The following is an 11,050-nucleotide window of genomic DNA, read 5'->3' as shown; positions in this document are numbered from 1 at the left end:
GTTGCAGGAGGAAAGAGCATCAGGAAAAATAGCCAATGGATGCTGGGCTTAATGCATAGACAGTGGGATAATCTGCACAGCAAACTACCATGACACACATTTACCTATGTAATAAACCTGCACATTTACCTATGTAATAAACCTGCACATCCTACACATGTACCCATAAACTTAAAATAAAAGTCGAGGAAAAAAAATTATCATGCTGTTGTCTCATATATTTTGAGGAAGACTGGAAAAATCCAGCCAGAGCAAGTGCTTCTTGCTTTCTGCTCCCATTACAGGGCTTTCATTCTCTCTTGGCCTCAGTTTCTTGTGCAGCAAATGGGGTGAGGATTTAATAACATGAGATAAGGAGAGTAAAGAGGCTTCACTCAGGGCCTGGCATGTGGAAGACGAGCAATAAAATTGTAGTTTGTGCTATAGCTTTAGAATGTTTAGAATTCCAGATATGCTGCTTTACCTGTATGCTATGAAGTGAATAATATTATTATTCTTCCTTTGTTAAGAAAAAAAGGTTCAAAAAGGTGAAGAAACATGCTTACACAGTTAGTAGCTATAGATGATGAATTCAAAGCTAAAGCTGCCTAAAACCAAGTTTCTTTTCTTTTCTTTTTCTTTTTTTTTTTTTGAGACAGGGCTCATGGTCACTCAAGCCAGAGTGCGGTCATGTGATTGTGGCTCACTGCAACCTCTAATTCCTGGGCTCAAGCGATCCTCTCACCTTAGACTGCAGAGTAGCTGGAGTAGTTGGTATTATAAGCATGCATCGACACACTTGGTTATTTTATTTTTTGTAGAGGTGGGTCTCTCTATGTTTCCCAGGCTGGTCTCGAACTCCTGTCTCGAGTGATCCTCCTGCCTCAGGCCCCACATTGTTGAGATTGCAGGTATAAGCCACCTCACCTATTTTCACCTATTTTCTTAACTATTCTTTCTTAATGATACTGTAGCCTATGGGAAGTAAAAGTTCTGAAAAGAGTTGCTTGTTATCTGATCCAAAGAATTAGTTTATCTATAGTACTTTTTGTTTTGAGGGGGTTGTGTGTAATCACTTCAGCTTTCTTAACATTATTTCCATAAGTTAAGAGTTAAACACTGGATCTGTGGCAAGTCGCTGTAGTCCTCATCCTACCTTTTATCTTACACCTAATCTGCTTCACTTATTTTTGTTACCTGCCACTTCCCTTTGGCATCTCAACTTATGGTCCTGGAATATTCCTTTTCTATTTCTTCTTGCCAAAGAACCCTGACGTATCCACACAAAGATTTATACATGTAAGCTCATAACAGATTTACTTAAGTAATAACAACAAAAACTAGAAACAAGTCATATATTGTATAGAGGTAAATACACACACATTCACGTGTGTACAAGTAAAACTAGAGAACTCTGAATGAGACTGATGAGTTATATCAGTGTCAATATTCTGATTGTGGATTTCGCTATTACAAAATGTAACGGTAAGACTGGGTAAATAGTACATGAGCTCTCTCTGTATTATTCCTTTTGACTTCATGTAAAGCTACAATTATCCCAATATAACTCAATAAGAACTTGTATTTATTAGGTTTAGCAATCATTTCTAAGTTAAAACTAAATTACCATATTGAGATTGTATTATTCCTAAAAAACCGAGATCAGCTTCTTTCATGGTTGTTTTTTATCGATAGTAACTATTATTGATAAGAAATAATAATAATGGTTACTAAAGACTTGGGAAGGGATCTTTTTGAAGCATGCAATTCTTGAAATAATCTAGCATTTATCAAACTGGCAAGCTTTGGTCAGCAAACGGCACTTGGGAAAGAAAGGTACCAGGTAATGGAATATGGTAAAACTATGTTCACTTTGCAAACATGCTGAGGGCCTGATGACAGCAGGCTTTCTCATGTCTCTGAAAACTATCTGACAAGGGATAAGTGTGTCAAGGACTGAGCCTGAAGAATTCTAGTTTCATATTGCAGATTTGTTTCACAGAGGCTTTATAAGAGAGCAACATGAGAAACATACAGAGCTCATACTATGGTGGAAAACATTAAAGAATTGACCCCTCAAGGAGACTTTAACATGTCATTGGATTCTGAGGATTTTATCAAGAACTTGAGCCCATGGTGGCAAAGGACTGGTTGCAGAAGTGACAGAAAAACATGAATAAGCGGATTGCTTCTGAAAAGGCAGTTGGTACAAAAGGACAGTCATAGGAAAAAAACGAAAAACAAAAAACTGAAACTGTTTTTCCTCTACTCTCACACCACAACAATAATCAACACAGAAGACTTCAGTGACCAAATGTGTGAAGGGGTTCTCCCTACCAACGAGCAAGTAATTAACCTGCAGCAGACACCAGCTGGGTGTCCTTAATTAATTTCCAACACTATCTACTTGGAGTTAGCATCAGATCCCACAAGGTGGGGGCTCAGTCCCCAAGACTACCACTCACTTCCAATGCCAACTGCAAGCCCCAGGTTATTTTTACTATGCTTCTTACTGACCAGCTATAAAAATTCACAACCATTTCCTGGGATATGATTACCTTTGCTGGAGTAGCTCACAAACTTCAGGGAAACACTAACTCTCATTTACTAGCTTATTACAAAGGATATTTTAAAGGATATAAATAAATAGCCAGATGAGGAGATACATATGGCAAAGTCTGGAAGTGTCCCAAGCACAGGAGCTTCTGTCCCTGTGCAGTTGGGGTGTGTCGTCCTCCCAGCACATGCTTGAGTTCTTGCTCACCTTCCTGTAAGCCTCTATATGTTCAGCTATCCAGGATCTCTCTGAAACTAGTCCTTTTGAGTATTTATGGAAACTTTATTACATATGGATAATTGATTAAACTATTGGCCACTGGCAATCAACTTAAACTTCAACTCTACTTTCCTCCCCAGTGGTTGGTGGTGGGGATAAAAGTTCCAGTCCTTTAATTCTGCTTTGGTCTTTCCTGTGATGAGCCCCATCCTGAAGCAGCTAGGGCCTGCCAGTCATCAGCCAACTCATTAGCATACCAAAAGACATCACTTTGGAGTTTCTAAAGATTTCAGAAGTTGTATGCCAGGAAAGAGGATTGAACACCAAATATGTATTTTACAATGTTACAGACAGAATTATAATATTCTACAGAATAATTATATTATTCTTCATCTGACATTAAAAAATAATTCCAATATTTCAGAATGAATTGTTGAGATTGGGTTAAAGAATCTAGTCCTCCAAACAAGTCAGACTAAGTACGGTCTAACCATAGCTAAAAACAAAACGAAATCGAAACTTGGAGATTATTCCCCCTATGAGCTTTTATTTGTGATATTTGATCTGAAACTTGATATCCCATCAATATGCAAATCATGGAGGAACTTGAAGATTGGCTAATGGCAATGTAAGCAGTTTGTGTGTAATACCTGGAATTCGCCAAAAATGTTTTATTTTAGTGATAAGTCACACAGGTTCCCCAGTATGTACCTGGCATAAAGTAGGAGCTAAATAAATCTTTGCAAGAGGAAAGGGCACACAAAAAGAAGACAGGAAGGAAGGAAAAGGAGGAAGGAGGGGAGAAAGACCATATTTTAAGCTTTGGCTGAATTTATATCCCTAAAGACAAAAAATAAAATGTGTTTTATTAAAATGTTCAGTAAGTAAAAGACATTGACATTTCGTTTCTTACTTCATACCTTCCAACCCTCTCCCCAGTAAACCACTGATTAGTGAGTTAAAATATACATTTATAATAATTTCAAAAGTTAATAATTATGAGAAGTATAAATTGAGATGACTGTTTAAAGTAGATTTCTTTCTCTCTCTCCATCCCTCAGAAAACTCTGGGTGAGGAATGAAGAAACATGGTTAGACTACATTGATGCCATTTCCTCATCTAAGCATTTGACTTAAGAAATAACAACTGGCCATGATTATTGAGTAGGCATGGCAGTTCAGCTGAAGGATGATCAATGGACTTCAACTCAGATGCAAAGCTTGACTGACAGAAGGTAATTATCATTCAAGCTAATGGGGAACTTGAATTGGACTCAATGGTGTTAGAAAGTGAGGAAAGAGTAAGTCTTCCTAAATGAGAAAAAAAAAAAAAAAATACAACTTTTTGGTGAGTTCATCCTTTTAGCCTGAGTCTCTTTGATAGTTGACAGTATAAAAGTTTGCACCTTCAAATAATTTTTTTCAGTTTAGATTATTATCAATGTTCTTTGTTGCTATTATTTAGTATATTTTCACAGAAAGAGGCTAGAAATTGCCTTCTTTCCTGTAGGTGAAAGTAACTGAGCATTATAAAGGTTTTCTGCAAAAAGCATGGAGCCTCCTCAGATAAGTAATCTCATCCTTCACCTATGATAAATAAGTTATAAAAATCATGAAAAAAGAAACAGTTAGAATGTGTGAAATGCACAGACAATGTTGTAGAAACCTCATTTGTAAGACCATGAGTCTTCCCCATTGTCTCGTTACAATGCTGAATCTTCTCTATTTATATTTTTGTTTGGGGATTTTTTTCTTTCCTAAGCTGAAGTGTTTTGTGCATGAGACTGAAAAGCTGCCAGGACTGGTCCATCTGGCTGGCCAAATGGATTGTGCTCACTGGAGCAATGCCACATGTGTATCAGTAGAAAGTTTAATTTCTGGGCAGTCTAACACCTCACCTCCTTTTTCAGTGTAATAGAGACCACATTTTGTTTTCTAGAAACTTCTCCAATTGGCCTGATTGTTGTCACCTTGTCTTGCCTCCCATAATCTTGATCTCAGTCTCTAGAGAGTTCAAGAGTGCAAATTCTCCTGTCTATCAAGTCCAAAGCAGTGAAATGAGTTTGATGAAAAGGGTTATGGCAAGTGAAAAATCACTATGTTATATTTGATTACATTTGTCTGACCTTGAACAATCTTAGGAGCCAGAGTAGTCATTTCAGTTAAGTAATTTAGTTTAAATTGCTTAATTAAGAAATAAAATTTCATGGAATTCCCTAGATTAATTTGCACTTATACTTAAGAGCATCAACATTTATAATCAATTTAAAGAGGAAATAGGCCTAGAGTATTTTATAGTTTGCAGTGAAATCTAATTGGATTCATTTGGGCTGAAATAGGAAATATAGAGAGATCTGATATATTTTTAATTTCCCAAATCTTAAGAATAACAATAGACATTTAATCTTAGTGAGACACTGAGTTTTAGACTTGAAACTGCGGAAATTATGGATTTTGGAGATAAGTGGCTTATTCCCCCTGTGTTCTTACCTTTCAGGGAAGGTCTTCACCAGTCTAGATTGCAGCAGGAACCCACAGACTGTGTTGGCTTCTGCATTAGCAGAGCAGGGAGGGTGCCTGGATTCACCAGGACCTGCTTTTCTCAACCTCTGCAAATGTTCTCTATCCAAACCTTTCCTTCCCCTCTTTCTCCAGAAGATTTAAATGAGAATGTCAAGATAAGATATGAGTATTTAAGAAGATTCTGCCTGACTTGCAGAATAGTGATTTGAGAGGGAACAGACTGAGAGACAGTGGGGCATTTTTGAGGTCATGTATCTGTTCTAGTCAGAGATCCTAAGATCCTCAAGTAAGACAGCAATAGTAAAAATGGAGAAGAGATATTCTAGAGGTCATATCAAAAAGCTTGGTAATATATTGGGACAAGTTGGGAAAAAATAGTATGAGGGAGAAAGAAAAAGCAAGGATGGCTAGCAAGTTTCTGTCTTGGGTGACAGCTAGTCTCCCAAGCATCTGTATATTCAAGCTTGTCTGGAGCTGAGTTTATGTCTGTAGTACCATCCTTTTATTTTCCAGTGTGTTTCAGTTTGGTGGACAAATTTATATGGTCACTCTAGTAAAAGAATGAATGGCAATCACAATCACACTGGGAACTTCAGGGAAGACACGAGCTGAAAGGAGGTTTTAGACCCATTATATCTGAAATGCCTATGTTACAATTTTATTTATTCACTCGCTTCCTTTAAACTGTTGTTCAAACATTCCCTTTTCATTGAGCTTCCCCTGACTATCTAATCTAATCCCTCAACTTTCCCCTTGACCCGTCTTTAATCCTCCTTTATTTGCTCTACTTTTTCTTTCCTCATAACACTTTACACCTTCTGTTGTGCTGTGTAATTCACTTATTCAAGATGTTTATTGACCACTGCTTGACCTCTGCTAGAATGGAAGCTCCCTATGGACAAGGATCTTGGTCTCTTCTGTTTAATGACATATCCCAAGCACTTAAAGCAGTGCCTTCTATTTAGCAAGTGATCAGTGAATAATTTTGGGAAGAATGGATGAGTGAATGAATTTACAAGTATAGATTGCATGCCTACTGTGTCCCAGGATGTTCAGCACAAAGTGAATCTCATAATTTTAGGAACAAGAGAAGGTCTATGCTGGAGTTATGACTGTGTGTCTGTAGCAAATAGATCATGGTTGAAGCTGTGGCATCATTAATGTGCTCTGCCATAGGGAAATCATTTTAAGTAAGATAAGAACAGGGCTTGGGATTGAGCACAGAAATTAGCAACAGTTAGGGGAAGGTGTGAGAGGAGAAATTTGGGTGGAAAATGAGTAGGAGTGGCCAAGAAAATAAGCAGAACTAGGAAGGGGTAGTGTTGCAGAAACTGAGGGGGATTAAAATTTTTTTAATAAGGGAGTTGTCAAGAGTATGAAGTAAAATGGATTATTCAAGTAAAGCCTGAATAATTGTAATCAAATTTGTTGGAAAGATGGTTGCTATTGGCTGAACTGTGCCCCCTCCACCAAATTCATATGTTGAAGCCTCAATTCCCAGTATGACTGTATTTGGAGATAGGATATTTAAAGAGGTGGTGAAAGTAAAATGAGATCATAAGGATGGGGCCCTGATTCTGTGGAACTGGTGTTCTCATAAGAAGAGAGAAAGGCATTGGGGTGCACTCATATAGGTGAGAGACCATGTGAGGACACAGTAAGATGGTGGCCACCTGCTCGCCTAGGAGAGCGGTCTCAGGAGAAACCAAACTGGTTGCCACCTTGACCCTGGACTTCCAGCCTCCAGAACTGTGAGAAATATATCCCTATTGTTTGAGCTCCCCAGTCTGTGGTATATTGTTCTGGAAGTCTTAGCAGACTAATAAAATTGTCATTATCAGGATGTTGTTATTGAAATCACAGCATTTGTCAACAATATCTGAAACTGATACCATATAGCAGTAGGGTAAGGAGTCAAAGGAGGGGTGAGGATAATCCCCTTTGATGGAATGGTAATTATAGGGGAGGAGAGAAATGACCCAGGAACCACAGCCTGCATGGGAACCCCAGGAAAGAGCCATAAAAAGTGGTTGCCATAAATGTCCAAGAGACAAGTTGATCATCTTCACACTATAATTTTACAACATTATGCATATCGATTAGGGGATATTTATTTGTTTTGTTTCCAAAGAAAATTCTTAGTAGTTTTAAATTTGAGACAATTAGGAGACTATTACGACTATGTTAACAATGAAGCTGATACTCTTTTGGCATGATTTCTGGGTCACTGAAACAGCCTAGACCTATGGAGCTAAAAGCTGTCCTAGGCGGTGTTTCAGAAAACAACAACAACAACAAAACAAAACAAAAACCAAACCAAAAAAAAAAAAAAAAAAAACCCTAATAGTGTTTAAGACTACTACCCACCTTATTTCTTTCACATTGCCGAGTTTGAAGACTGCCATATGAATATGAAAGCATAGCCCAATTAAGGGTACAGTCTTTTACTTAGAAATTGATATGTTAGACACTGCTAGAGTATCACTAGAAATGGAAAGAGAGAAAATTAAATTTACCAAAATTTCTCTTAGAATGAGTATTATTTGTAGTTAAAAGGAATAATGTTATAGTCTGCTTCTGGGTTAGGATGGAGAAGCCATGGGGAACATAGCTGAGTAACAGCAGATGATCACTAGACCAGCTTCTTTAGAGGGTGGAAGTTAAACGCAAGGATTTATTTAAATAAGCACATGTCCAAACACGACTATTGTCTTCAGCATTCTTTTTTTCTTCTTTTCTCCCCTCAAATGTCTTCATTTTTTCTCTAAATAAACAAGGAGCAAATACTTTTAAAATATGAGTTCAATGATGTGCCAGGTATGAGCACCTCTGGACTGGCCACATTATTATCTCTACCACCACCTCAAATCTTGCCTTACTGAAGGGTATTGATTACTCCGGAAGGGTCCTTTAACCCCATCCAGGATTTTGTCTTCTATACTAATTGTGGTGGATATATTCTAAGGTGGACTCCACCCTCATACCCCCTGCCTCCTGGCGTGAGTGGGACCTGGGACTTGCTTCTAACCAATAGAATATGGAATGTTAATGGATATTACTCTATGATTACTTACTATTAGACTTGCTCTAGAGATGCACCTTGCTAACTCAAAGTTAACACCCTTTTTGGAAATATCCATAAGGTGAGGAACTGCAGGCAGCCTAAGATACCAGTTTGTTACTGTAGTTACTAAAATCAGTAGGAGAAAGAATGAAAATTCCAATGTTTGAGCCAGACAAATTAATGTTTTTTGAAGGCAATTTTAGTACAGATTGATCACCTTACAAAAAGAAAGACGCCAGTTGATAGTTGATAAACTCAAAACAGAATACACATATACACACTGATTAATCCCATTTCAATTCTATTATCCTTTATCTATAATAAAGGACCAAGAGAGTCCCTGTATATGCACAGTTTTTAAAACGATGCCATTTTGGGTACAGCTGCATTTGTTTCTTTTGTAGGAAGTTAATTTTTCTAATGGCAGTCAAGAAAATCTTCACAAAATTACTCTCATTTTTAAAGCTTTTTTGAAACTTTTACAAATTAGGGCAGAGTGTGAAAACCCTGCCATTTTTCTGAGTAAGAGATGAAATTGTCTAATACAAATCAAGTATGGGTATGGAAAAGAGAATTTTCAGAAAACTCCCCAGATGCAAAAAGACATGATTCCTTTACCCTGTATTTGCTAAATAAAGCCCTCTGAGAGCATTAACTTTTCTTCAATTACTGCTTTCTAGGAAAATACAGAGTTGAATGTAGTTTACAACCAAGGAAGATCTGAGACACTGACTTAAAAGTATGTCTGCAAGAATGATTACATAGTTAACAATAATAACTTAGGTTTGTATGTCGTTTTACTACACTTGATCTTAGCCAAAAGGCCGAGAAGCAATTGTATGTCGTTTTACAAGGGCATTAATGGTTTTATGAAATTTAAGGTTGAGATTACATTTGGCATTTGGAGAAAGGGAGAGACAGAAGGAGATAGAGTGAGTAAGCGAGGGAAATAGAGAAGGCCAAGACAAAAGTGGAGGTTTTATACTGTCTACTTTAAGGCCTTACCATCATCCCACCTCACTTTATTAGCATATGCGCATATGTGGACATCGGCCTTTTATCCATCTACCACTCATTCAAGGACACCAAAGAGAGGGAGGAGATTCATCAACTTGTCCAGAAAATCCTGATTTTTTACATCAGTCCTCCTTCCCAAAGTGTAAGCACTGAGTTCTGAATCTTTGAGCACTAGAATTGATTCTTTGAGAAAGAAATTGGGGCCCAAAGAGGTTGCATACCTTGTCCAATAAAAATAAGAGTAGCACATAAAAGAAGGTGCTCACCATTTATTGAGGTCTTACTTTGTATTGGCCACTTCATATAAATCACTGTTAATGCCTTCAGGAAGCCTTATATATAAGAGGAAAGTGAGACTCAAACTTTAAGTACTTGCTTATTAACACAATTAATAAATAACATATGGGGGATTTAAATCAAGATCTGTTTAATTCAATAGCCCCATGCCCCTTTCATTAACTAGGCACTACTTAAGAATCCAGATCTCTTTATTCCCAGCTATGGCTTCTATTTTAGCAATGAGTCTGACCCAGGTTCTAAGTCCAAGTCAGTCTTGTGAGGATTTACCCAGAAATTGTTTTTCTCATGCAAATAGCTAGAAGTTGAGCTCGTAAGAAGGTAGAAGGGCAGCTATTGGGAAAGGGTCCTTGTGTGTAGGGTGCATGTGTGTTGCACTCAGGCGGGAGCACACATGGCTCTGCTATAAGAAGTACAGCAAATGGTGGATATTTTTTCTAACATTTATGCACAGAGCTATGTTTTTATTGTTATTTTTTGCCATTTATTTGAAGTATAGCTTTTCATTGCCTCCACATGAAGGTTTTTAACAACATGTATCTTCAGATACCTGTTTGAAAGTCCATGGTGACTCAGCCAGTGTAAGCCATTTCAATTATGGTTAGATCATCATTCCTAAGACCATCAGTTTGATGTCATGGGCCCTAAGTCTCCTTGCTGTTTCCTTTAGGAAATGCAGTGGAAATTTACAGGCACTGAAGGACCCTGTCAAAGGCACCAGGCTTTGGATGGAGCCCTGAATGCAATGTGGCACAGTGAGTATTTACACACCAAATGGAAGGCTTTTCAAGAACAGAAGGTGCAGACAGACACAATAGTCTTTTAGTCATGCTTTAATGAGCCAGGGTTCTTGGCTGAATGGATGCTCAGTAACAGGACGTCTGTGCAATGAGAAAACAAGCAGAAGATGCTTGGGATTGCTTGGGCAAGTGTCTCCAAAGGGAGGGAAACATGACTCATGACACTTGAGCCTTGAGCTAAATCGACACCACTGCCATCACCCTTGGAATGCAATTTGTGGGCAGAGATCTAGGCTGTTTATAAAAATGACGTGAACAGCAGCTTCAGCCTCAGGAGGCTTCATAGGAATAGATAAAGAAGAGGATTACAGAAACTAAAGCTTTTGTTTAAAGAGAGATTACAAAGCATTTATTTCGGATCAAGTCAGCCTGAAGCTTAACAGCTAAAACTTGCCCTTTTTTCTGCTCTGTGATGAATTTTGCTCTTAAACTGAGTGCTCAAATGGTAAGATGAAGATGAGGCTTTATTTGGAATGACCTCAAATGAGGCCATTGGTTTTTCACTCTTCTGTTAATATGAATTCAGGAAACATGAAGATTAGTAAAGATTCTAATCAATTGCCCAACATTAGTTTTTCTAGTAACAAGGGCAAA

At 37.8% G+C, this 11,050-nt stretch overlaps 1 non-coding gene across 1 annotated transcript; it reads right to left on the bottom strand.

Annotated features, from left to right (window-relative positions):
- Positions 1 to 8,995: 8,995 nt before the first annotated feature.
- On the bottom strand, positions 8,996 to 9,178 carry LOC119623774 (U2 spliceosomal RNA). The gene has a single exon (XR_005239822.1). It is a non-coding gene; the product is annotated as a U2 spliceosomal RNA (small nuclear RNA).
- Positions 9,179 to 11,050: the final 1,872 nt, after the last annotated feature.

Source organism: Chlorocebus sabaeus, chromosome 10 (genome assembly GCF_047675955.1).
Source record: "Chlorocebus sabaeus isolate Y175 chromosome 10, mChlSab1.0.hap1, whole genome shotgun sequence".
In the NCBI taxonomy this organism is placed as follows: domain Eukaryota; kingdom Metazoa; phylum Chordata; class Mammalia; order Primates; family Cercopithecidae; genus Chlorocebus; species Chlorocebus sabaeus.
The sequence above is the reverse complement of the archived record's forward strand: the minus strand, read 5'-3'. Positions and strand labels throughout refer to the sequence as shown.